General features: G+C 37.3%; 1 non-coding gene across 1 annotated transcript; it reads left to right on the top strand.

The window, feature by feature from the left end:
- The first annotated feature begins 1439 nt into the window (after positions 1-1439).
- LOC148294829 (small nucleolar RNA R71) lies at positions 1440-1546 on the top strand. The gene has a single exon (XR_015835534.1). It is a non-coding gene; the product is annotated as a small nucleolar RNA R71 (small nucleolar RNA).
- The last annotated feature ends 22923 nt before the right edge of the window (positions 1547-24469 follow it).

The raw sequence follows: 24469 nt of genomic DNA, 5'->3' as shown, positions 1-24469 counted from the left end.
AAAATGAACTTTGAAGTGAGAATGCTTGTGATTATAGAAAGAAATGAACAAACTGAAATTGCAACGGAAAGCAAGTAAACAAAAGTAACAAAGGGTGGTTTTGAAAGTTAAAACACAGGTTTGGAGACTAGGGCATTCGATTCACCATAACAATTCAATTCTGGGTTATAAAGATTCAAGTAACAAGTCTAATTCAGATTCAAAGATTGATTCTAGCTAAAGTATGATTAGGCCATGGTGTTTGGTCCTAACCTTGTGTTCCTAATTCCCTAATTTGATCATTTGTTGTCTAACCTAAAATTAAGCATTAGGAACCCATTAAGCATAGAAGAACATTTTAAACAACCAAGTATGTATCTAATCCCTGTTGTCGAATGTCCATACATACTCTTCCTATTCATAGTTCAATTCAAATTAAAGCATGGTGTATACTCTTAATTCAAACCAAGATAGTTAACAAACAAGTTCTAATGGTGATCAATCATTCAAACAAGCATGTTAACTTATAAGCATAATGAATAAGAACATGAATCATGAATCAAACTTGAAACTCCAAACTTATAAACCCAGAATATTCATGTTAGGTTACATCGAAGCCCTAGTTATGGATTTAGCTACTCATAATGGAAAAGAGACTTGAACAGAAATGAGAAAACATAATGAATGCAATAAGAGTAGAAAAACCCTTTTTCTGAAGTTCTTGTGGTGTCCAAGGCTTCTCCAAGTGCTTCTCCACTTCTAATGCTTCTCCAAGAGCTTCCCCACTTCTAGAAAGATGTATGAAGGATATGGAGGTGATTTGGGATGAGTTTGAGTGAGTGGTGATGGCTAAGGAAGATGAAATTCGTAGGGAAATGGAATAGAAGTTTGCTGGAGTTGTTTTGGTGATTGTTGGAGTGTTTGGGATTGTGAGAGTGTTTGAGGATGATTGGAGTGAATTGTGGGGGTTGTGAATCTCAGGATTTGTTTGATTCTGGGTATTTCTCCATGAAAAGTTTGGATGATTCCTCCAACCTGGATTATAACTTTGAGAGTATGGATCATTTCTTGGACCTTGGTTGTAGGAATTTACCAACTTAGCTTGCTCTTGCACAAATTCTGGATATCCAGCCCCAAGTGGACAAGCTGTGGTAGCATGGTCATGAGATTCACAAATGCTACACACTTCCTTCGGAGGGCTTCTTGAGTTTAATGCAAGAAGAGCATCTAGCTTTTGTTCCAGTTTTGAAATCTGCACACTAGAAGCATCATTAGAACCACTAATAACACGTTTACATCTTGTATCCGTATGTTGGGTCTCCATTGCTATCTCCTCAAAGAGTTCGTACGTTTCTTCTGGAGTTTTGGTTTTAAAAGAACCACCTGCAAAATTGGTGACTATATTATGACTAGAAGGGGTTAGTCCTTTATAAAACATACGCATTTGAAGCTTCAATGGAATCCCATGATGAGGTCATTGGTTGAGCAACCCATTGAATTTCTCCCATGCTTCACAAAACGATTCATCATCTTGCTGTGCAAATAACAAGATCTTGTCCCTAAGCATGTCGGTCTTTTGTGTGGAGAAGTATTCCAGGAACTTCTTTTGAATGGCAGACCATGTAGTGAGTGAACCAGGCTTCAAAGAATTCAACCAATACTTCGCCTTATCCTTTAAAGTGTATGGAAACACTCTCATTCGAAGTTGATCTTCTGTCACACCTGTCAAGGGAAAAGAACTCACAACATTAAAAATATCCTTTATATGAGTCAATGGATCTTCATTAGGTAAACCATAAAAGGAAGGCAGCATATTAAGATGAGAAGATTTAAGCTCATAATTTCGAGCTACAGTGGGCAGCAAAATGCTTGAAGGAGATGCTGGAATTGTTGGGATATCAAGTTCTCCCATGAACTCAATGGCAGCCATCATTTCTTCTTCTTCTTGGTTTGAACTTGCTTCCGAATTTGAAAGTGAAGAACCGGGAAGTTCAGTGTGGAGAGCAAGACTTGTAAATGTAGCAAGAGCTTGCTCTTTTGCAGTTGACAACTCCCTTTCTAGACGATTCTGAATTTCAGAGGTCACTCGTCTGGGTTGCAATGATGGTCCTGCGTTCAAAGATCTAGAACGTTGGAACGAAGACCTCACTTGTTCAAGTAATGGATTTTTAGACATAAACTACCTGAAACAGAAAATTAGATTAATTAGAAACACTAAAAAGAATAGGGTAACCTTGGGCACATAACCAGGGAAGAACTTTTGTTCAGTCCCCGGCAACGGCGCCAAAATTTGTTGTTAATAATATGTTAACTCGCAATTGTACGGGGCAATTAGTAGTATAGCAAGACAAGTACGAGGTCGTACCCACGAAGACTGAGAAGTTCAAATTAGTTATGTACTTTAGATTACCAAATTCAAGAAGTTAGGAAGTTAAATCTAAAACAGAATTTAAAGCAAGAGTGAGTTTGAAAACAAATGCAGCAAGATTAAAATGAACTTTGAAGTGAGAATGCTTGTGATTATAGAAAGAAATGAACAAACTGAAATTGCAACGGAAAGCAAGTAAACAAAAGTAACAAAGGGTGGTTTTGAAAGTTAAAACACAGGTTTGGAGACTAGGGCATTCGATTCACCATAACAATTCAATTCTGGGTTATAAAGATTCAAGTAACAAGTCTAATTCAGATTCAAAGATTGATTCTAGCTAAAGTATGATTAGGCCATGGTGTTTGGTCCTAACCTTGTGTTCCTAATTCCCTAATTTGATCATTTGTTGTCTAACCTAAAATTAAGCATTAGGAACCCATTAAGCATAGAAGAACATTTTAAACAACCAAGTATGTATCTAATCCCTGTTGTCGAATGTCCATACATACTCTTCCTATTCATAGTTCAATTCGAATTAAAGCATGGTGTATACTCTTAATTCAAACCAAGATAGTTAACAAACAAGTTCTAATGGTGATCAATCATTCAAACAAGCATGTTAACTTATAAGCATAATGAATAAGAACATGAATCATGAATCAAACTTGAAACTCCAAACTTATAAACCCAGAATATTCATGTTAGGTTACATCGAAGCCCTAGTTATGGATTTAGCTACTCATAATGGAAAAGAGACTTGAACAGAAATGAGAAAACATAATGAATGCAATAAGAGTAGAAAAACCATTTTTCTGAAGTTCTTGTGGTGTCCAAGGCTTCTCCAAGTGCTTCTCCACTTCTAATGCTTCTCCAAGAGCTTCCCCACTTCTAGAAAGATGTATGAAGGATATGGAGGTGATTTGGGATGAGTTTGAGTGAGTGGTGATGGCTAAGGAAGATGAAATTCGTAGGGAAATGGAATAGAAGTTTTTGGCACCGTTGCCGGGGATTGGCAACTTAGTTTGGTTCTATTTCTTTTCCCTACTTGTTTTATTTTTATTTTTCATTTTCATGTTTTTCTAGACAATTTCAAGTTTTAAAGTTAATGACGTTAATGGACAAGTTGTGTTTGTAGTCCAACAGAAAAGGACAATTGCCCAACAAGCAAGAGAACTGGGTTTAAGTCCCAGCTTACACAACCCATTGGTGCTTGTTGCTTTGAAGCATGGAATTGGACTTGTGTTGATTTTTCCTTTTCATTTTTAGTTTTTTTTTATATATTTCGTAATCCTTTAATTCCGTTTCAAGTTTTCTATGTTTGTTTTAGCAATTTATTATAGCTCAATAATAAATGGAGAGAGATGGCAACCTCAATCATAAGAATGGGAAGTGTGGAGCAGTGGGAGAAGTCGCGACCTCCAAGTGCATCACGCTCGACCTAATCGCTTCAAGGGGGAGCATTTCAATCCTTTCTCTTCTTTGAATTCTGTTTATTTCCGTAGTTGTTTTTACCTTTTGGTCCCCGTTGAGTTCTTTGTTTTTCTATGCTGAATCCAACCATATAAAGAACGTAAAATTTGGACTTACGGTTGGAAAGTTATAGCCTAAAAATTGAACAGAGGTCGAAGCTGAAAAACATAGAAACGAATCTGTCCAAATGGTGATAAACGGGTGATAGAAAGTGCTGTTTGTTTTTTTTTCTTTGGTTTCTTGGTTTGTTTCCTTTTGTACAACAATTTATGTTGTTTGTTTGAATTTGTTTACAGTACTTAGTTCATTTTTGTTTGTGGTTTGTTGTTTCATTTTATCTTAATGTGTTTTTGTTTCTTATCTTAAAAATTTTTTTTAAAAAAAAAAAGATTTTTCATATGAGCCGACTTATGGTAACCCCAGTGAGCACTTCCGTTAATACAGTGTCTAGGAGTTCTTTAGGCGACACCTTCGGTGTCTAAGAAGTTTGGGTTTTAAGCGGGACCATTGTGACCCCTCCAACCTTCCCGGATCCCCTGGCTGTGTTTTCTGAGGCCCTTAACTGGTCATCCGTGAGTTGCTTGTATATTCGTGTGTTTTTAAATTAAGTTTTCTTTATTTTCTTTGTTTTCTTTTCTGTTGAGTCTTTGTTTTTGTTTTGTTTCTGTTTTTGTTTTGTTATGTTAGTTTATTTATTTACGTGGTATGGTTAGTTAGTTTATTTCTGAGTGTTAAAACAAATTTTTTTTTATTTCAAACATTGCATAAAAAAAAAAGAAACACAAAAACAAAAATAAAACAAAAATAAAAACAATAAAAATAAAAAAAACAACATCATCATCTTCTTCATCATCTTCTTCATCTTCTTCATCTCCATCATCATCATGGCTTGCCTCTATTTTCTCGCACTTGTAGAATCTGCAGCAGCTCCACATGGTCCTCATTTTTTCTTTGCAGTGCTTCCACGTGCTGATTGGCACAGTAGAGCCGCTTCTGCAAGTCCGCCACCATAGCCTTCAAGGAAGCTATTTCCTCGCTCATCGCGGCACACTCCCTTGTCCTCGCCAGTAATCGCATGCCCAAATTGGTAGCAGAGACCACGTGGAGCACAGTTAAATTGTGGGACTCCTCTACCGCTGCCTTATCAGACCTCTGTGCCACATGCAGATGATCTGTCGGAGTGAGCTTGCTGCTAATCATGCCTCCTAGCAGCACTGCTTTGTTCGACAGTACCTCAGAAAAGTTCGGTATTGCCTCAGCAAAGTTTGAGGCCGTGCCGTGATGATATGAAGAGTTTGGAAAGACAGTGTTTGGAGGAGCCCTTGTCTGGGCATTCGGTGGTGCAAGTGAGAGCTCAAGGTTGAGATCATCAAGGTGAGTGCATGAGGATGCCATTTTTTTTTGTTTCTGAATTTTTTGATGTTTTTCCTTGAGTTTGCAGGAAGAAATGCTGGGTATCATCCGCTTGCAGAGGTGTGGTTTAAATAGACATACGCTGATGAGAGAGAGCCAACACCATTTCGGATTTCCCGGGCATGCTCGACCTAATCGCTTCAAGGGGGAGCACCTTTACTTTCACTTTACTTTTCTTTTTTCCGTGTTTTCTGGTGTTTTATGTTTTTGCCCGTTACTTTCATTTTCTAGAGCTTTGTGTTTTTGCTTTTCCCTTTCGGCTGTCATCTTTGTCTTATTTTAGTTAGGGAAATGTGTTTTCTTTTCCGTTTGTCGTCTTTGTTTTATTTTAGTTGGGAAGTGTGTTTTCTTTTTCTTTTTCTTTTTCTTTCTGCAACCTTACTCTTTTATTTCCGAAACAAAATAACGAAAATACAAAAACAACAAAATAAAATAAAAACAACAATAATGCAGTAGGAAATCATTTCTTCTCGGTGCTTGGTGTCTCGACCATTGGAGCTTTGAGTTTGGCCCTCTGGCTGTCCTCTTCCGGGGCTTCACGCACAGCTTCTTGGGGCTCATCACTTGAGCTCCCAAATATCGCAATCTTAGCTTGAGCGTAACTACTCTCGCGATCTGCTTGTTTGCGTTTACCCGGTCGGTCTAGGTCTTCCAGCTGTTTTCGCATGTCGCGAGAGTACAACTCTACCATCTTTGATAGGTTTCTATTCTCGTCCCGCAATACTTCTAGCTGGTGTCGATTCACCTCCACTATCCTTGACCTCTCCCTTTTCAAGCTTTTTATAGCAGTCTGACACTCCTCAACCATATTTCGCTCCGCCGCCAACTGACCTTTCAGCACCTCTACCTCATGGGACTTCGCAAGTAGGCGATGACCCAAACTTGCGACTGTTGCTGTACTCTGCACGCTCAGTGCCAGGGCATCGCTCACGACCCGGTTGTCATCCCTTGTCCCCAGAACACGTATATCTTTAGGAGTCACTAAATTTCTAGCCACTCCAATGGCAACATCGTTGTCCAGGAGTATTGAGTCAGTTACTGTCACAGGCCCTCGTGCGGAAGCAAAGTAGGGCATCCATACTGGCGCCGCTGCTTGGCCTCGTGTCTGAGTCGGTGGAGCTAGGTTGAGATCCAACGAAAATGGGTAGTTAGAGGCCATTTGATTTCTCACTCTCTTTTCTTTTTTTTCTCTTTTGTGTGTTTCTGAGTTTGCGTTCTTTTTGCACCCTTTCTTATAGACTTAGTCTGCTAAACCCTAGCCGCTGCGGTTCTGAGTTCTGTGCGGCCCTTACCGCTTATCTCTATATGTCGCCGCACCCGTTTCCCAACCCCCTTAATTGCATTTTCACCTTTCACCACCTTCAAGTGAAAAAGTCGTCGCGCCTTCCTACGAGTCTAATAATTCTAGCTTGGGGGATGTGAAAGCGGCCTCTGCACGCCGACACGTCCCTCACCTATTTTCCCCGTGACTTCCCAGGAACCAAGGCATCAAGGACCACACTTTTTCTGTTTCGTAAATACCCGCCTTCGCACTCCCAATTCACGTTTCATTAAATTAAAATAAATAAATAAATAAAATAAATTAATAATAACATGTGGGCTTCGGACTTCATTGTGGGCTTCGGGTTTTCACCGTTGTTAGGTTTCAAAGTGTGTTAACTTCTTTTGGGTTGGGCTTTCAATCGTTTGGGTTTTGGTTTGTGTAAGACTGTTTGTTTTCTGTTTCAAGTGTTTTACTGTTTCGTTATTTTTATTTTTATTTTATTTGTTTGTTTGTAATTTTTATTTTATAATTATTTTGTTTTTATTTTCTTTTGTGATTTTGTGATTTTTTTTTATTTGCTTTAATACCTTTCATTTGTTGTTATGACATTGTTTGTGGCTAATTTTTAAACATTGAGGACAATGCTCATTTCTAGGTTTGGGGGTATTGGAGTTTAGCAAGTAAACTTGGTTTTTCTTAAAAAAAAATTTTAAAAAATTTAAATTTCTTTCTTGTTTTGAATCTTGTTTTGTTTAGTCACTTTCCGAACACATTTGATGAGATTGTGATAAATGTTGCATGACTTAAATAAAAAATTGAATTTTATTTCTTATTTATTTTTTTCCTTGTAAATTTTTATTGTAAAAAAATAATAATTAATTAATTAATTAATTTGGCATCGTTCTAGCATGACATGTTCGAAACCTTCTTTCCACTTGCCATTTGTTTCATAATTTTCCAATTAAAGGATTTGCATGACCCAAAGAATTGTATCAAGCATAAATTAGACTTATATAACCATATAATGTGAGCTTTTGAGCCTTGTGCTTCATTTAATGAGTGTTATACACATACTCTTATTTTCTTGTCATCAAAGTTGTTGTTTGATCTCATTATTCATTGATTTGGTTGAACACTTAAAAGTCATTCATTCTTATGCAATTTGATTTCATGACATTTAAGAAGTGATATTAAGGCCCTCTTTGGATCGTTTGTGCCTTTCAAGCTAACCTTATGCATGCTTAAGCATGATTTTCCATTGTTAACCATTTTGAGCCTACATGTAAACCTTTTCTTTCATTTTACCAATTATATTTCCTCGCCTTAGCCCGAAAAACAAGAATTTACCTTTCTAAGGAACTCATGAGCTCTAATTCGGTTGTGTTTTTCATGCTAAGTTTGGGAAGGGATATTACATAAAGAAAAAAAAAAAAAAAAAAATTCACTCAATTGGTGAAAGAAAAGAGAAAAGTTGTGATTAAGTGGTGGTTGAATGAAATTTCATTTTTGGGTTTCATTTTTGGGCCTTCAAAATAAATTGGTGTTTAAGGAAAGGAGTATGAATCATTGTAAATGAAGATATAAAGAGTTTTGATCGCGTAAAAGAAAAAATCTAATCGTGATGATTCGAAGTCTTGTAAACAATTGTTTTATGCTCTTATATTTTGAGTTTCTTGGACTTTGTTTTATCCATACCCTTCATTTCTTACTCACCTTACACCCTTGGCCCCATTACAACCTATGCTAAAGACCTAAATTGATCTTAAATGTCATGTGGTTGAATTGCATCCATTTTTCTACTTTTAAGTGTTTGGCATCCTTCTTGAGATCATATTAATGCAAGTTTTTCATCTTCCTATTTTGAGTTAAGTCCCTTATGGTTTAACTCTAATCTCATGTTTATAACTGAGTGTTGCATTGTAGCCCTCTTCTGAGTGATTCATTTGTGAGAGAACAACTTTGGTGAGATTTGAAGTTGCATTGTGTTTGGTATGATTTTTGAAATTATGTGAAAATTAAGATTGGGGAATTTGTTGCATTTGGCTATCACACTACCACACTTTGAGCATATTATGTTTTGAACTTTGCCGCTTTGTGAATAATGTCCAAAATTGAGCTTTTATTGTTAAAAACTTTTGAGTCATGTGCATGAGTCATTTCTCTTCAGAAAATGTTCGGAAAGATTGTTTTGAGTTCTTTTTATTTTTTTAATTGTTTTTCTTTTTGTTTTATTTTTTTGTTTTTGTTAATGTATTTATGTTTGTTTTTGTTTTTGGTTTTGCTTAAGGACTAACAAATCTAATAAGTTTTCTAACCATTTTGTTTTGTAGAGTTAGAAAAACGTTTGTGGGTATCGTATCTGTTAAACCCTCAGGAGACACAACTCCTCCTACTAGGGATGCCTAGAGGTTTAAAGGCTTGTTGCATACGCTCAATGCAATCGAGTTACCTACGAAAGTGGTCTAGTTAAACTTCTTGTTTTGTTTTTATCTTTGTTTTTCTTGTTGTTTTGCTCGAGGACTAGCAAAATCTAGGTTTGGGGGTATTTGATCGGTTCATAATTGTATATCATTTTGTACCCTTCTAGCTTATGATTTGGTTATGTTTTTGAGTTAAACTTGTGCTTTTAATCCTTTTTGTGTTTATCTTTCAGTTCATTGAGCTTTAGGTAATAATGATGGCTTTAGAGAGCATAATTCATGCAATTCAAGCATGTTAAAGCCTGATTTGGATAAAGGGAAGAAGAGCTTAAAGACAAACTCATTTTGGCTACAGCCCCCTGCCAGTCCAGTTCCGTAGGTCATATTGCAAGCTTTGTTTCAGTAACCTACATAGCTCGAATGAGACCACATTCTTCATGAAAGTTGTTCCAATGGGTGTGTACTATAACATACCCAAAATTCAGCCCCATTGGATAAATATGGAGTCTGTTACCTAGCAAACACAGAACCATGCTCAGGATGGATCTTATCAGCGCGGAAAATGAGTTAGCAATTTGTTTCGGCCTTAACTTCTTCCTCCGACCTTGGATTGGCCCAAATAACATATGGCTGGAAAGAAGACATTCTGAACTTCAATTTCGAGTGCTTAAAGTCCTAATTTGATTAAGAGAAGCCCAAGTTGTAAGCCCTTGAAGTTGCTGGTCATGCTGACCTCAGCATGTGCTGGTTGGATGCTTGGTCATGGTGAGCTAGGTATGAGCTATCATTTCTGGTTGGAAGCTTGGTCATGGTGACATGAAGATGAGCTAGGGCTGCTGGTGGGATCTATTGGTGAAGTGCATCAACCAATTCAAGATTTTCTAATACAAGTGCATCACCCAATTTAGATTTTCTAATACAAGTGCATCAACCATTTCAGATTTTATAAAACAAGTGTTGTATGCATTAGCCATATTGAATTCAGATTTTCACTTCCCCTAGGCCTATAAATAGGGAGGTTCTCTAAGCTTGTAAACACACCCCAAGGGGGGGAGCTCTCAAACACGTCTCTAGAGCTCCCTTCCCTTCTCTCCCTCAAATTCTCTTAGTTTCCCTTTCTAGTTTTCAATTGTTATAATGAGATCTTTGTGCTGAAATTTTCCTTTAAGTCTTTCCAAGTTCTACTTTAATTTTCATTGTTATGTAAATTCTTTTCTTTAGTTTCAAGTTTGATTAGTTTCCAAGTTTCAATTATGATTTTTGTTCTTATTCATTATGCTTATAAGTTAATATGCTAGTTTGAATGATTGATCACCATTTAGGCTTGCATGTTAGCTATCTTGGTTTGAATTAAGAGTAGACACCATACTTTAATTCGAATTGAACTATGAATAGGAAGAGTATGTATGGACATTCGACAACAGGGATTAGATACATGCTTGGTTGTTTAAATTGTTCTTCTATGCTTAATGGGTTCCTAATGCTTAATTTTAGGTTAGACAACAAATGATCAAATTAGGGAATTAGGAACACAAGGTTATGACCACACACCATGGCTTAATCATACATTAGCTAGAATCAATCCGTTAATCTAATTGAACTTGGGAACTTATCTGCTTGAGTTAGTTATTTTCTTTCTTTCTTGTTGTATTTATTTCCTTTTGTTTTCATTTATGTTTTGTGTAGGGAAATGAATTGGATCATTCTATTTGGCTTTCCTACCTTAATTTTTTTTTCTTAACAGGACAATTTCAAGTTTTAAAGTTAATGACGTTAATGGACAAGTTGTGTTTGTAGTCCAACAGAAAAGGACAATTGCCCAACAAGCAAGAGAACTGGGTTTAAGTCCCAGCTTACACAACCCATTGGTGCTTGTTGCTTTGAAGCATGGAATTGGACTTGTGTTGATTTTTCCTTTTCATTTTTAGTTTTTTTTTTAAATTTATTTTATATTTCGTAATCCTTTAATTCCGTTTCAAGTTTTTGTGTGTGTTTGTTTTAGCAATGTAAATAGCTCAATAAAAATGGAGAGAGATGGCAACTTCAAAGATAGGAAGTGTGGAGTAGTGGGAGAAGTCGCGACCTCCGAATGCATCACGCTCGACCTAATCGCTTCAAGGAGGAGCATTTCAATCCTTTCTCTTTACTTGTTATTATTTTAAATTTCTGTTTCTTTTTTTTTTAAATTTAAAAAAATAAAAAAATAAAAAAATAAAAAAATATTTTTCATATAAGCTGAATTATGGTAACTCCAGTGAGCACTTCCGTCAATACAGTGTCTAGGAGTTCTTTAGGCGACACCTTCGGTGTCTAAGAAGTTTGGGTTTTAAGCGGGACCATTGTGACCCCTCCAATCTTCCCGGATCCCCTGGCTGTGTTTTCTGAGGCCCTTAACTGGTCATCCGTGAGTTGCTTATATATTCATTTTTATTTTTATTTTTCTTTCTAAACCTTCTTATTAACTTTTCCCCTTATCATTTACATGTTCTCAATCATCTTTACTTTGCTTTAACATTGAGGACAATGCTTCATTTAAGTTTGGGGGTGCTGGAAAGTTTTTAGCTTTTGTGTTTGTGTCTGAAAACGTAGGCTTCTTCATTGCTACAATTTTTTTTTTTCTGCTACTGTTTTGAAAGTTTGGTCCACGTTGTGTTCTTCATTTTTTTCATGCTGAATCCAACGACATAAAGAACGTTAAATTTGACCAAGTGGTTTGAAAGTTACATGTCAAAACAGATTATATGTTGAAATTGAGCAAAACAGCAATTTGAAACCTCACGTTTTTCTTTTCTGTTTCTTTTTTCTTTGAGTCATTTTCAGTTTTCCTTCCCACACCAATGATAAATCTTGTGTCTAACTTCTAATATGGCTCTTAGGAAATTGATAAGCATTGTGTTAGGTCTGAATCTTATTCTTTTGCTAGCTAAGTCTCACATAATTATGCTTGAGCTTTCTATGCACTTTAGCCATGATTATACAACTCTTGCATGTCTTACCCAATTGTATGCATTTTTGCTTGTGTGATTCACTGGAATGTCAAGTTTATAACTAAGATATGATTTAGGCCATCTTTGTTAAGCCTCTTTCTTTTTCCTCCATCAACCCATACAATACATATTCCATTGTAAACCCTTTTGTGCCCAAACACTTAGCCATTTCTTTCTATCACCTTATCATCTATTAAATATCCTACCATCTAGGGGACATGTAGAGTATGATTGTATTTGAGATTGTAATGTATTCAAGGCAATAATTGAGCTATAAAAAAAAAATCAAAAGAAAAAGAGAAAAGAAGTGTGGCCAATGTAGTCACGACCCTAGGGTGATATAAGGAGAAATAAAGGTGATCTAGGGTAAAGAGCCGCAAAATTGGGCCAAATATTATACAAAGTGTGTAAATGTCAAAATCAAATTGTGAAGTGATTCAATTGCAAAATCTGGTGTTGTGAGCTTTTCAATTTTTGTGCCTTACATGTCAAATGTCAATGATCTTGTTTATATGACATGCTCTACTTTGTTCCTTAGACTTTGTGTTCCAATATCCATTCTTTGTCTAACCATTACCATAACCACATTACATCCATGAGTAAAGTCCTATTGATTTTGGTTTAGCTTGGCAAACTTGTGTTCATTCTTGCAAGAATTCATATCGTTGTTTGAGAAGCATGAGTTGTATCTTCATGGCTAGTTCACACACACACACACCTTGAGCATGATTTTTGTGAGATTGTGGTAGCACTTGAATAATGTTTAGAACTTCCTTAGTGCTTGTTTTGTTCCTTGTTGAGCCATGTCTATGAAGTTTAACATTTTTGTCCGGTTGGAAGGTTAACGGTTTTTGTTTTTTGTATTTTGTTTTGTTTTACTTAAGGACTAACAAATCTATTAAGTTTTCTAACCATTTTGTTTTGTAGAGTTAGAAAAACGTTTGTGGGTATCGTATCTGTTAAACCCTCAGGAGACACAACTCCTCCTACTAGGGATGCTTAGAGGTTTAAAGGCTTGTTGCATACGCTCAATGCAATCGAGTTACCTACGAAAGTGGTCTAGTTAACTTCTTGTTTTGTTTTTAACTTTGTTTTGTGTTGTTTTGCTCGAGGACTAGCAAAATCTAGGTTTGGGGGTATTTGATCGGTTCATAATTGTATATCATTTTGTACCCTTCTAGCTTATGATTTGGTTATGTTTTTGAGTTAAACTTGTGCTTTTAATCCTTTTTGTGTTTATCTTTCAGCTTTAGGTAACAATGATGGCTTTGGATAGGAAATGATGCAATCCATGCATGTTAAAGCCTGATTTGGATAAAGGGAAGAAGAGCTTAAAGACAAACTCAATTTTGGCTACAGCCCCCTGCCAGTCCAGTTTCGTAGGTTATATTGCAAGCTTTGTTTCAACAACCTACATAGCTCGAATGAGGCCACATTCTTCATGAAAGTTGTTCCAATTGGTGTGTAATGTAACATATCCAACATTCAGCCCCATTGGATAAATCTGGAGTCCGTTACCTAGCAAACACAGAACCATGCGCAGGATGGATCTTATCAGCGCGGAAAATGAGTTAGCAATTTGTTTCGGCCTTAACTTCTTCCTCCGACCTTGGATTGGCCCAAATAACATATGTCTGGAAAGAAGACATTCTGAACTTCAATTTCGAGTGCTTAAAGTCTTAATTTGATTAAGAGAAGCCCAAGTTGTAAGCCCTTGAAGTTGCTGGTCATGCTAACCTCAGCATGTGCTGGTTGGATGCTTGGTCATGGTGAGCTAGGTATGAGCTATCATTTCTGGTTGGAAGCTTGGTCATGGTGACATGAAGATGAGCTAGGGCTGCTGGTGGGATCTATTGGTGAAGTGCATCAACCAATTCAAGATTTTCTAATACAAGTGCATCACCCAATTTAGATTTTCTAATACAAGTGCATCAACCATTTCAGATTTTATAAAACAAGTGTTGTATGCATTAGCCATATTGAATTCAGATTTTCACTTCCCCTAGGCCTATAAATAGGGAAGTTCTCTAAGCTTGTAAACACACCCCAAGGGGGGGAGCTCTCAAACACTTCTCTAGAGCTCCCTTCCCTTCTCTCCCTCAAATTCTCTTAGTTTCATTTTCTAGTTTTCAATTGTTGTAATGAAATATTTGTGCTGAAATTCTCCTTAAAAAAAAAATCAAAAATAAAAAATATATATATATAAGTTAATATGCTAGTTTGGATGTGTTTTGATTTTGTTTTTTTTGTTTTTTGTGTTTTGTGTTTTGTTTTTGTTTTTATGTTTGTTTTTGGTTTTGGTAGATTTTTTTTTTTTTTTTTTTTTTTTTTAAGGAGAATTTCAGCACAAATATTTCATTACAACAATTGGAACAACTTTCATGAAGAATGTGGCCTCATTCGAGCTATGTAGGTTGTTGAACCTCCCTATTTATAGGCCTAGGGGAAGTGAAAATCTGAATTCAATATGGCTAATGCATACAACACTTGTTTTATAAAATCTGAAATGGTTGATGCACTTGTATTAGAAAATCTAAATTGGGTGATGCACTTGTATTAGAAAATCTTGAATTGGTTGATGCACTTCACCAATAGATCCCACCAGCAGCCCTAGCTCATCTTCATGTCACCATGACCAAGCTTCCAACCAGAAATGATAGCTCATACCTAGCTCACCATGACCAAGCATCCAACCAGCACATGCTGAGGTCAGCATGACCAGCAACTTCAAGGGCTTACAACTTGGGCTTCTCTTAATCAAATTAGGACTTTAAGCACTCGAAATTGAAGTTCAGAATGTCTTCTTTCCAGCCATATGTTATTTGGGCCAATCCAAGGTCGGAGGAAGAAGTTAAGGCCGAAACAAATTGCTAACTCATTTTCCGCGCTGATAAGATCCATCCTGAGCATGGTTCTGTGTTTGCTAGGTAACAGACTCCATATTTATCCAATGGGGCTGAATTTTGGGTATGTTATAGTACACACCCATTGGAACAACTTTCATGAAGAATGTGGTCTCATTCGAGCTATGTAGGTTACTGAAACAAAGCTTGCAATATGACCTACGGAACTGGACTGGCAGGGGGCTGTAGCCAAAATGAGTTTGTCTTTAAGCTCTTCTTCCCTTTATCCAAATCAGGCTTTAACATGCTTGAATTGCATGAATTATGCTCTCTAAAGCCATCATTATTACCTAAAGCTCAATGAACTGAAAGATAAACACAAAAAGGATTAAAAGCACAAGTTTAACTCAAAAACATAACCAAATCATAAGCTAGAAGGGTACAAAATGATATACAATTATGAACCGATCAGTATCCCACTGTCATTACAAAAATTGTTGAACTCTTGTGATGTAAATTCACCACCTCTATCTGTTTGCGGCCCCCTTATACTTGAACCTGTTTCCTTTTCTACACGATTTTTATAGCTCTTGAAAGTAATAAAAGCTTCTGATTTTCTACCAGAAAATAAATCCATGTCTTGAGACTGAAATCATCAATAAAACTGATCAGGTACCTTTTCTTACTATTTGAGATTGGCGTGATTGGGCCACAAATATTAGCATGAACGAGTTGAAGTATTTGAGAGGCCCACCAAGTGCTCATTGTTGGGAATGAATCCCTATGTTGTTTGCCCACCAAACAATCTTTACATACTTTGGAAGGAGTCTTGATTTGGGGTAATCCTCTCACCATTTGCTTATGCTGGAGAGTTTTCAAACCTTGGAAATTCAAGTGTCCATACCTACAATGCCAAAGATGTGTTTGATCCTCTGTGACTGTATTGAAACACGTAGACTCTCTTGGCTGAGATGCAACAAGTAGAATAAACATCCTGTTGGATGACATTCCGGACTCCATAAGCAAGCCTCTTTCAGGATGAAAGATCTTGCACTTTCCATGTTGAAATACAATTGTAAGTCCCTTCTATAGAAATTGTCCAATACTCAGCAAATTATTCTTTAGCTCCAGTACATAAAACACTCCAGTGATGATTTGATCAACCCCATTTACTCGTAGCCTTATATTGCCTTTTCCATATACTGTCATGCTTGAGTTGTTTCCAAGCTTTACTGAGTCTCTGAAGCTCGCATCCAAATCTGAGAAGCATTCTTCTTCCCACACATATGATTACTACAACCTGAGTCAAGATAGCACAAATCTTCCTTGTTCATGCTTTTATCATCAACATAGGCCATCAGAAATATCTCTTCTTCAGCCTCTACAAAATTTGCTCCTTTCTCCTTGCTTGGGCATTCCTATTGAAAATGCCCTAGTTTATGGCAGTGGTAACATTCCACTGTGGATTTGTCAAAGCTCCTGCCTCTCCCTCGACCTCTTCCTCTAAAACTTCCATGTCCACGACCTCTTCCTCCAGAGGACTCATCATATGTTCAATGCATGTTCTTCTTTGACGTGACCATTCATACGTTGCTCATGCACAAGTAAACTACTCTGGAACTCATTGATGGACATAGAGTCTAAATCATGTGACTCTTCAATGGAGCAAACAACATAATCAAACTTAGAAGTCATTGACCTCAAAATCTTTTCAATGACTAACACATCTCCCATTTTTTCACCATGTAGCCTCATTTTGTTTGCTATGGTGAGAGTCCTGGCGAAGTATTCATTCATGGATTCTCCTGCCTTTATGTGAAGAATCTGAAACTCTTTACGAAGAGCTTGTAACTGTGCTCGCTTGACCCGTGTGGTGCCTTGATACTTCTGTTTCAAAGAATCCCAGATATTCTTTGATGTGTCTTTGTTCAAAATTGTCTCTAGGATTGAACGATCGATTGCTTGAAACAGATAGTTCTTGGCTTTCAGGTCCTTCAGCTTCTGATCATCAACGACCTTCCTCTGTCCTTCTGTGAGATCTGCTTCTCCTGCTGCTACAGGGATCCCATTCTCCACCAGACCCCAATATTCCTTTGATCGCAAGAAATTTTCCATGAGCATAGACTAGTGATCGTAGTGCCCATCAAATTTAGGAATCGCTGGCTGCACATAGCTATTCTCTGATGTCATATTCACACCTAGAAGACTGCTGCTTCTTTTGATTTCAAATTAGGCTCCCTAGAAGGAAGCTATGATACCAATTGTTGGAAACAAAAGCTTTTCAGATCACAAGTATTTAGAAGAAAAACTGATAGATTAATAATAGAAGAAACGACTGTTTAAATAGCCTTACAAAGAGTAACCTACGAATGGAAAAATAGCCCACGTTTAACAAACCTATTACATGGTAACAGACTAAGTGAAAACAAATAGATATCCCTAAACAATAGGGATTTATTAATCAAGCAGTAACACACTAACAACAATTCTAACTGCATCATAACAATTCCTGGCTCCGCCACTTGCTCTTGCCCTTTGGGGTGGAAACAAAAAAAAGCAAGGCATGCCACTATTCGTGTGAATTGTGACAAACCTTGCCTCGCCTTTGCCTCACCCTTGCCCTTTGGGGTGGAAGTGCTCTTAGAGCAGTTCTAGCAGAGAGGCTAACGGGTGGGCTGGGGGCGTTTTGAGCCCAAAAACCGTTTCTAGCAGAGTAGGTTGGCTTGGGCAGGAGGTGGACCCTAGTAGATTGGGTTGGCCTGAGGGGGAAGCGAGCCCGTGCGTGAGCTCGAATCTTGTGCTAACGTCGGTCAAAATTTTTTCACGCCAACATTAAAAAAAATTCAAACGCGTGAGCTATAGTTCCGCCAACGGCTAGCAGACACGTGACGTCGTCTGGGCTGTCCGATCCGAATTTTTCCTCCAATCCAACGGCAACCAATATTTATGCAATAAAAAAATTTAAAAGGATTCGAATTTTTTTTAAAAAAAAAAGCCCAAAAATTAATGAATTTTTTCCTATAAATACCAACCAATACTCTTCACTTTTAACACAAAATCCTCATACATTTTCTTCTCCTTCAACTATTATTCACTTTCTACTCAATATTTTTTTCACTTTCAAGTTTTATTTTTGTCTACCATATTATGGCTTCTTCTATCGACGGTATTGGGGCATGGAGCACCATGAAAGATGTTTTGTTGTGTGAGTGTTGGGTCCAAATTAGTCATTGTCCCATATCGGATAATGAGATAAAATTCTGTCATATGTGGAAAAAAAATTCATCAAGAATTTTGTGACAGATTGAGTTCGACTCGTACGGAAATGGCATTGTCTAGTAGGTGGAAAATTCTCAATAAAGAGTTGGGGAAATGGAGAGATGCCTTGGCAAAAGCGATGGACAACCATAGGAGCGGGGAAAATCTTACCAATGAGGTAAATTATTTGTAATTTTTGTTTTGTTAATTTTAATGTCCTAGTAATTTTGTTTAAATGTTTCTTGCAATTTCTATATTTTGTTAATATTTCTTGCATTTCCAATATTTATTTAAATGTTTCTTGCATTTCCAATATTTTGTTAATATGTCTTGATTTTTCAATCATTTTTTAATATTTCTTCCATTTCCATTACTTTGTTTATATTTGTTGCATTGCCAATATTTTTTTTAAGTTTCTTGCATTTCCAATATATATATATTTTTTTAGATTTTGCAAGCACAAATGTGGTATGGTGCTACTGTGTAAGGAAAAAAAGGTTTCAACCATAACCAATGTTGGGAGGTGGTGAAGAACTGTCAGAGATTCCGAATTATTCCAACGGGTCCGACTGTGGTGTTGAACGAGACGTCACTCCATGATTCACGGGCATCAAATTCGCCTATGAATTCCCTGATGAGTCAAGACTCACCCATCGAAAGGGAGCCGAGGCCTATTGGGAGTAAGCCGGCGAAGGCCAAGAGAGGGAGTAATTCTACTAGTAATACATCTAAATTTTTGGAGGAAATTGAAAGGCAAAGTGCCATGAGACTTGAAATAGACAAGAAAACCCAGAAGATGAGAGGGCATTTCAAGTGGAATATGCAAAAGAAAGGGAGTATGTACGCAAACAAAACATTGAGACGAAGGATCGGGAAACCATGGCCATGGATACAAACCATATGTCCCCTAAAACAAAACAATTTTGGAAGCTAAAACGAAGGGATGTTATGAGACGAAAATTTTTTCGTGACAATGGACCTAACAACACGGATTGGTTAAATGATCAAGACCATTAAGTTAGTTTGCTTGCCTTTTATTTTCATTGTATTTTAATGTTTTGTTTTCAAAATTAGTTGTAATTCATGTATTTTATTTCATTAGTAGTATTGGTTTTATTTGAGTGAATAAAGAAAGCATTCAATAAAATACCTTTTTATTTAAGACATTCCATACATAAAAAACAAACCACATTCAAAGCATTAAAAATAAACAAACCACAACCAAAGCATTAAAAAAACAAAGCATAACTAAAAATAAAACATAAACATAATAAATAAAATAAACTTCTTTACTTCACTTCATTCACCGTCATTGCCCATAAATGCTCCATCAAGTCAACTTGACGTCGTTCATGAATATAAGACGATTGCATCTCTGTATATCAATAAATCATACGGGCCATTACACGACCGTCCCTAACCAATGGTTCCTGCTGCACTGGTTCTCCATTTGGCCCCATGGGTTTTTCATAAATTCTTATCAAGGCCGTGTTCATTGGATCCGGTTTGTACACGTCTGCAGAACCGTAATCGTACTCATCCTCCACAATCATGTTGTGGAGGATGATGCATGTCATCATTATGCTTCTCAGCACCTCCTCATCAAACAGACGTGCCGCACCCCTAATAATAGCCCATCGGGCTTGAAGGATACCAAAGCACCTCTCCACATCTTTTTTGTAACCCTCTTGATAGGCAGCAAATAATTTTTGCTTCTAGGATCGGGGATGCGGAATTGATTTCACAAATGTGGTCCACCTCGGGTAGATGCCGTCAGCTAGATAATACCCATTCTAATAGACGGTATTGTTGATTTCATAGGTGATATTCGGGGCTTCACCTCTCAAAACATCGTTGAACACCGGGGATTGACCAAGGATGTTCAAGTCGTTTTGAGATCCGGCAACTCCGAAGAACGCATGCCAAACCCATGTATTAAATCCAGCAACGGCTTCAAGGATGATACTTTTTTGCCCTTTATGATTCCCATAATCTCCTTGCCAAGCAGTTGGGCAATTCTTCCACTGCCAGTGCATGCAATTGATGCTACCAACCATTCCTGGAAATCCTCGAGCTTCAACTTTTTGTAGAAGTTGTTGCAGGTCCCTGGGTGTAGGTCTGCGCAAGTAGTCTCTGGTGTACAGAGTTTCGACTGCATCACAAAATCTCACCAAGCTCTCCAAAGCAGTGGACTTCCCCATCCGGGCAATCTCATCCACCTGATCAACAGATGACCCATACGCCAACATTCATATAACAGCTGTGAACTTTTGCTCAGTAAGAAGTCCCAAATTTCTAGCACAATTTTTCTTTTGAACAAAGTATTCATCATAATTGCAAATATCATGCATGACTTTATTGAACAAATGGAGTTGCATTCTACATCGCGCTCGAAAATGAACATCAAAGTACAGAGAAGTTGGGATAAAATAATCTTCCAGAAGATTCTTACCCAGAGAATGACTATGTCTGTCCACATTCGGGCCACGGCCTTCTCGTGAACTACGGTGGCTCTGGTTTTCTTCATCAAGCAAAGCCACTGCTGTGACAATTTGCTGATCTAGTTCTCTCTGCGCCCTTTTGCCTGCAGCTCGTCTACGCCTTCTTTCTCTAGTTTCTCGCTCTTGCCTCTCCAAGACCTCGTTCATGTCTGCCATTGAGAATAGAGTATGAATTCTAAAATATGAGAAATGAAAATATAGAGAAGATCTGGTGTGAGAGATATGAGCTGAGCCTCTGGTTTTATAGAAAAATTTAGACCGATAGAGATGACACGTGGCACAATTTTAGAGGGTGAAAATCTTATCTGAAATTTGAAATTCAGATGAAATTTATCTGAAATTTGAAACCGAAAATCTTATCCGAAAATTTTATCCGATTATGAGATATGAATTTTATAATAAATATTGACAAGTATGAACCCAAAAATCTTATTAAAAAATATTGTCCAAATTAATTGTTTAGTAAAACAAATTTGTGAAAAAAAACAAAAAAATGAGTAGTGTTTGCCCTTTGGCATGGCAACTACTGGAAACACACATTGCTTTTTGCAAGGACAGCTACTATTCATGTGAATAGTAGCTGCCTTAGCCCCCCCTTGCCATGGCAAGGGGTTAAGAGCATCTCCACCCATAAGGGCTAAGTTTAGGGCAAAGGCAAGCAAGGGCTGCCACTATTCATGTGAATAGTGTCAGCCTTTGCATTTGTGGTTCCACCCATGAGGGCTAAGTCTAGGGCAAGTCTAAGGCAAATACTATTCATTGTACTTTATTTCATATTTTTTTTTATACTTTAAACCATTAATTTTGATAATCTTTCGTAATTAAATTTTCGGATAAGATTTTTGGTTGTCACGTGTCCATTATTTTTCAGAAAAGATTTTTGGATGAGAATCTCGGTTGCCACGTGTCTTATTCCAGATAAAATTTTCGGATATTCATTAAAAAAAAATTATAATCTCAGATTTCATATAAGAATTTCACCCTCTAAAATTGTGTCACGTGTCCCATGTCAGATAAGATTTTCATATATTTAAAAAAAATATATAATCTCATATTTTAGATAAGATTTTCATCCTCTAAAATTGTGCCACGTGTCCCATGTCAGATAATATTTTCAGATATGTTTAAAAAAATTATAATCTCAGATTTCTGATAAGATTTTCACCCTCTAAATTTGTGCCACGTGTCATCTCTATCTTCTGAATCCCTCTATAAAACTACACCATCAACTCATACCTCTCACACCATTTCTTATCTATTCCTTCATTTCTCATATTTTACAAAACACTTTCTACTCTCAATGTCAAACTTGAGGAGGGTGTTGGAGAGGCAACAGAAAGAAAGGGAAGAAATCCGGCGTAGACGTGCTGAAGAAGATCGAGACGCCGAAGAGGAACAAATGCTTGCAGCAGCGGTGTGTATGCTTAATCAATCAAGGCAACACCGTCGTCGTGCCCCGAATGTGGACAGACGTAGGGAGTCTCGGGGTAAGAATCTCTTGGAGGATTACTTTATCCCAAATTCCTTATATCCTGTTTCTAAGTTTCGAGAGAGATATAGAATGCAGCCACAGTTGTTCCAAAAAATCATGTATGATATTTGTAATTACGACACATACTTCATTCAAAAGCATGATGCTGTTGGAGTTTTGGGTCTTATCCCGAAGCAAAAACTTACAGCTGCTTTGTGGATGCTTGCTTATGGGGCATCTGCAGAGCAGGTGGATGAGATTGTAAGAATGGGAAAATCTACTATCCTAGAGTCCTTGGTGAGATTTTGTAACGTAGTGGAGAATTTGTACACGAGGGAGTACCTTCGCAAACCCACGCCGAGGGACCTGCAAAGGCTTCTAAAAAAAGGTGAGGATCAAGGTTTCCCAGGAATGATTGGAAGCATCAATTGCATGCATTGACAGTGGAAGAATTGTCCTATTGCTTGGCAAGGAGAGTACGGGAATCAGAAGGGGCAAAAAAGTATAATTTTGGAGGCCATAGCTTCATTCGACACTTGGGTTTCGCATGCCTTCTTCGGGGTTGCCAGATCTCAGAATGACCTCAATGTCTTTGGTCAATCCCCGGTGTTCGACGAGGTATTGCGAGGTCATTCCCCCCAGGTCACGTACCAAATCAACAATACCGTATACTCTGGTGCGTACTACCTTGCCGACGGAATTTATCCTAGGTGGACGACATTCATGAAAACAATTTCGAATCCTCAATCCGAGATGGAAAGAAGCTTTGCTTCCTTTCAAGAAGGTTACAGGAAAGACATGGAGAGGTGTTTCGGTATCTTGCAAGCTCATTGGGCAATTATCAGGGGTGCTGCTCGGATGCTAGATGAGGAGGTGCTGCGGAGTATTATGATGACTTGCATCATCCTCCACAACATGATTGTGGAGGATGAGTATGACTACGATGCTCCAGAGGTATTTGAACCTGATCCCATGAACACGGCGTTGACAAGAATATATGAAAGGCCGATGGGACCAAATGGACTACCAATGGAGCCTGATCCGTTACTTCGGGATGGTCAATTCAACAACCCCAGGATTGATCGTTATCAAGAAATGCAATCTTCATATGTTCACGAGAGACGTCAAGTTGACTTGATCGAGCACTTGTGGGAGAGGAAAGGCAATCACAATGGATGAAGTCAAGATTAGTGCTTTGTTTGGAATTATGCTTTATTTTTAATTATGCTTTATTTTGTGTGTGGTGTTTTTTGGAATTATGCTTGTTTTTATTATTATGCTCTTATGTATGGTTTGTTTTGTGTGTTGTTTGCAATAAATTAAGGTGTGTTTTTAATTAATCTTTGTGTTGATGCTCAAAGGTTTTTAATAAATAGTCATATTATTTAATGCTTTGTTTATTGAATAAAAAGGAAATAATACAACAAATTAAAGGATAATACAACAACACAACAAATTAAAGGATAATACAACAACACAACAAATTAAAGGATAATACAACAATACAACAAATTAAAGGATAATACAACAATACAACAATACAACATATGGCAAAGGTGTTTCAATACAACCTAATGGTTTTCATCATTTAACCAATCCGTATTGCTAGGTCCGTCGTCTTGGAAAAGTTTTCTTCTCATCACATCCCTTCATCTTAGCTTCCAATAGGCCTTTGTTTCAGGAGACATATGGCTCGTATCCATGGCCATGATTTTCATCTCTCTATCCTCCATGTCTTTTTCTTGTGCCTGTTGCTGTTGAATTGCAAATGCTTCCTCTCCTGCCATGTCCAATGCATCTCTTTTCAAGTTTCTCTCAATTCTTAGCTATTTGCTCCAATAATTGTACACATTCATTGTTCGAAGTGCCACCTCTCTTGGCCTTTGCCGCCTTTTTCCCAATAGGTCTTGGCGGACGTGGAAGTGGTGACTCCGTTTCCATTGGGGAGTCCAATGGCGAATCGGTTGATGGCGAATCGTGGAGTGGCGTCTCATTCAATATAACTGGCGGACCGGTGAGAATAATTTTGAATCTCGAACAATCCTTCACAACTTCTCAACATTGGAAATGCACAAAACTTTTTTTGCCTTGCCCCATGGCACCGAACCACATTTGTGCTTGTATGAACTATTAAAAATAAATAATTGGAAGTGCAAATTATTATACAAGAAAATATAAACTATTTGGAAATGCAAGAATAAAATTGATTATGCAAGAAAATATAGACAAATTGGAAATGCAAAAAGAAAAAAAAAGATTATGCAAGAAAAAGAAATAGAATATGCAAAAAGAAAAAAAAAAAATTATGCAAGAAAAAGAAATAGAATATGCACAAAAAAAAAAGTTACTTTAAATTGATTAAAATGGCAAATATAAATATTTTACCTCATCGGATAGATTTTGACCGCTTCGAATGTTCTCCCTTGCTTTTGTCAAGGCATTTCTCCATTTCCCCAACTCTTTATTCAGAAATTTCCATCTACTAGACAAGGCCA

This window comes from Prunus avium, chromosome 4 (genome assembly GCF_965620075.1).
Source record: "Prunus avium chromosome 4, drPruAviu1.hap1.1, whole genome shotgun sequence".
Taxonomy (NCBI): Eukaryota; Viridiplantae; Streptophyta; class Magnoliopsida; order Rosales; family Rosaceae; genus Prunus; species Prunus avium.
Note: the sequence above shows the minus strand (reverse complement) of the source record. Positions and strands in the feature narration are given on the sequence as shown.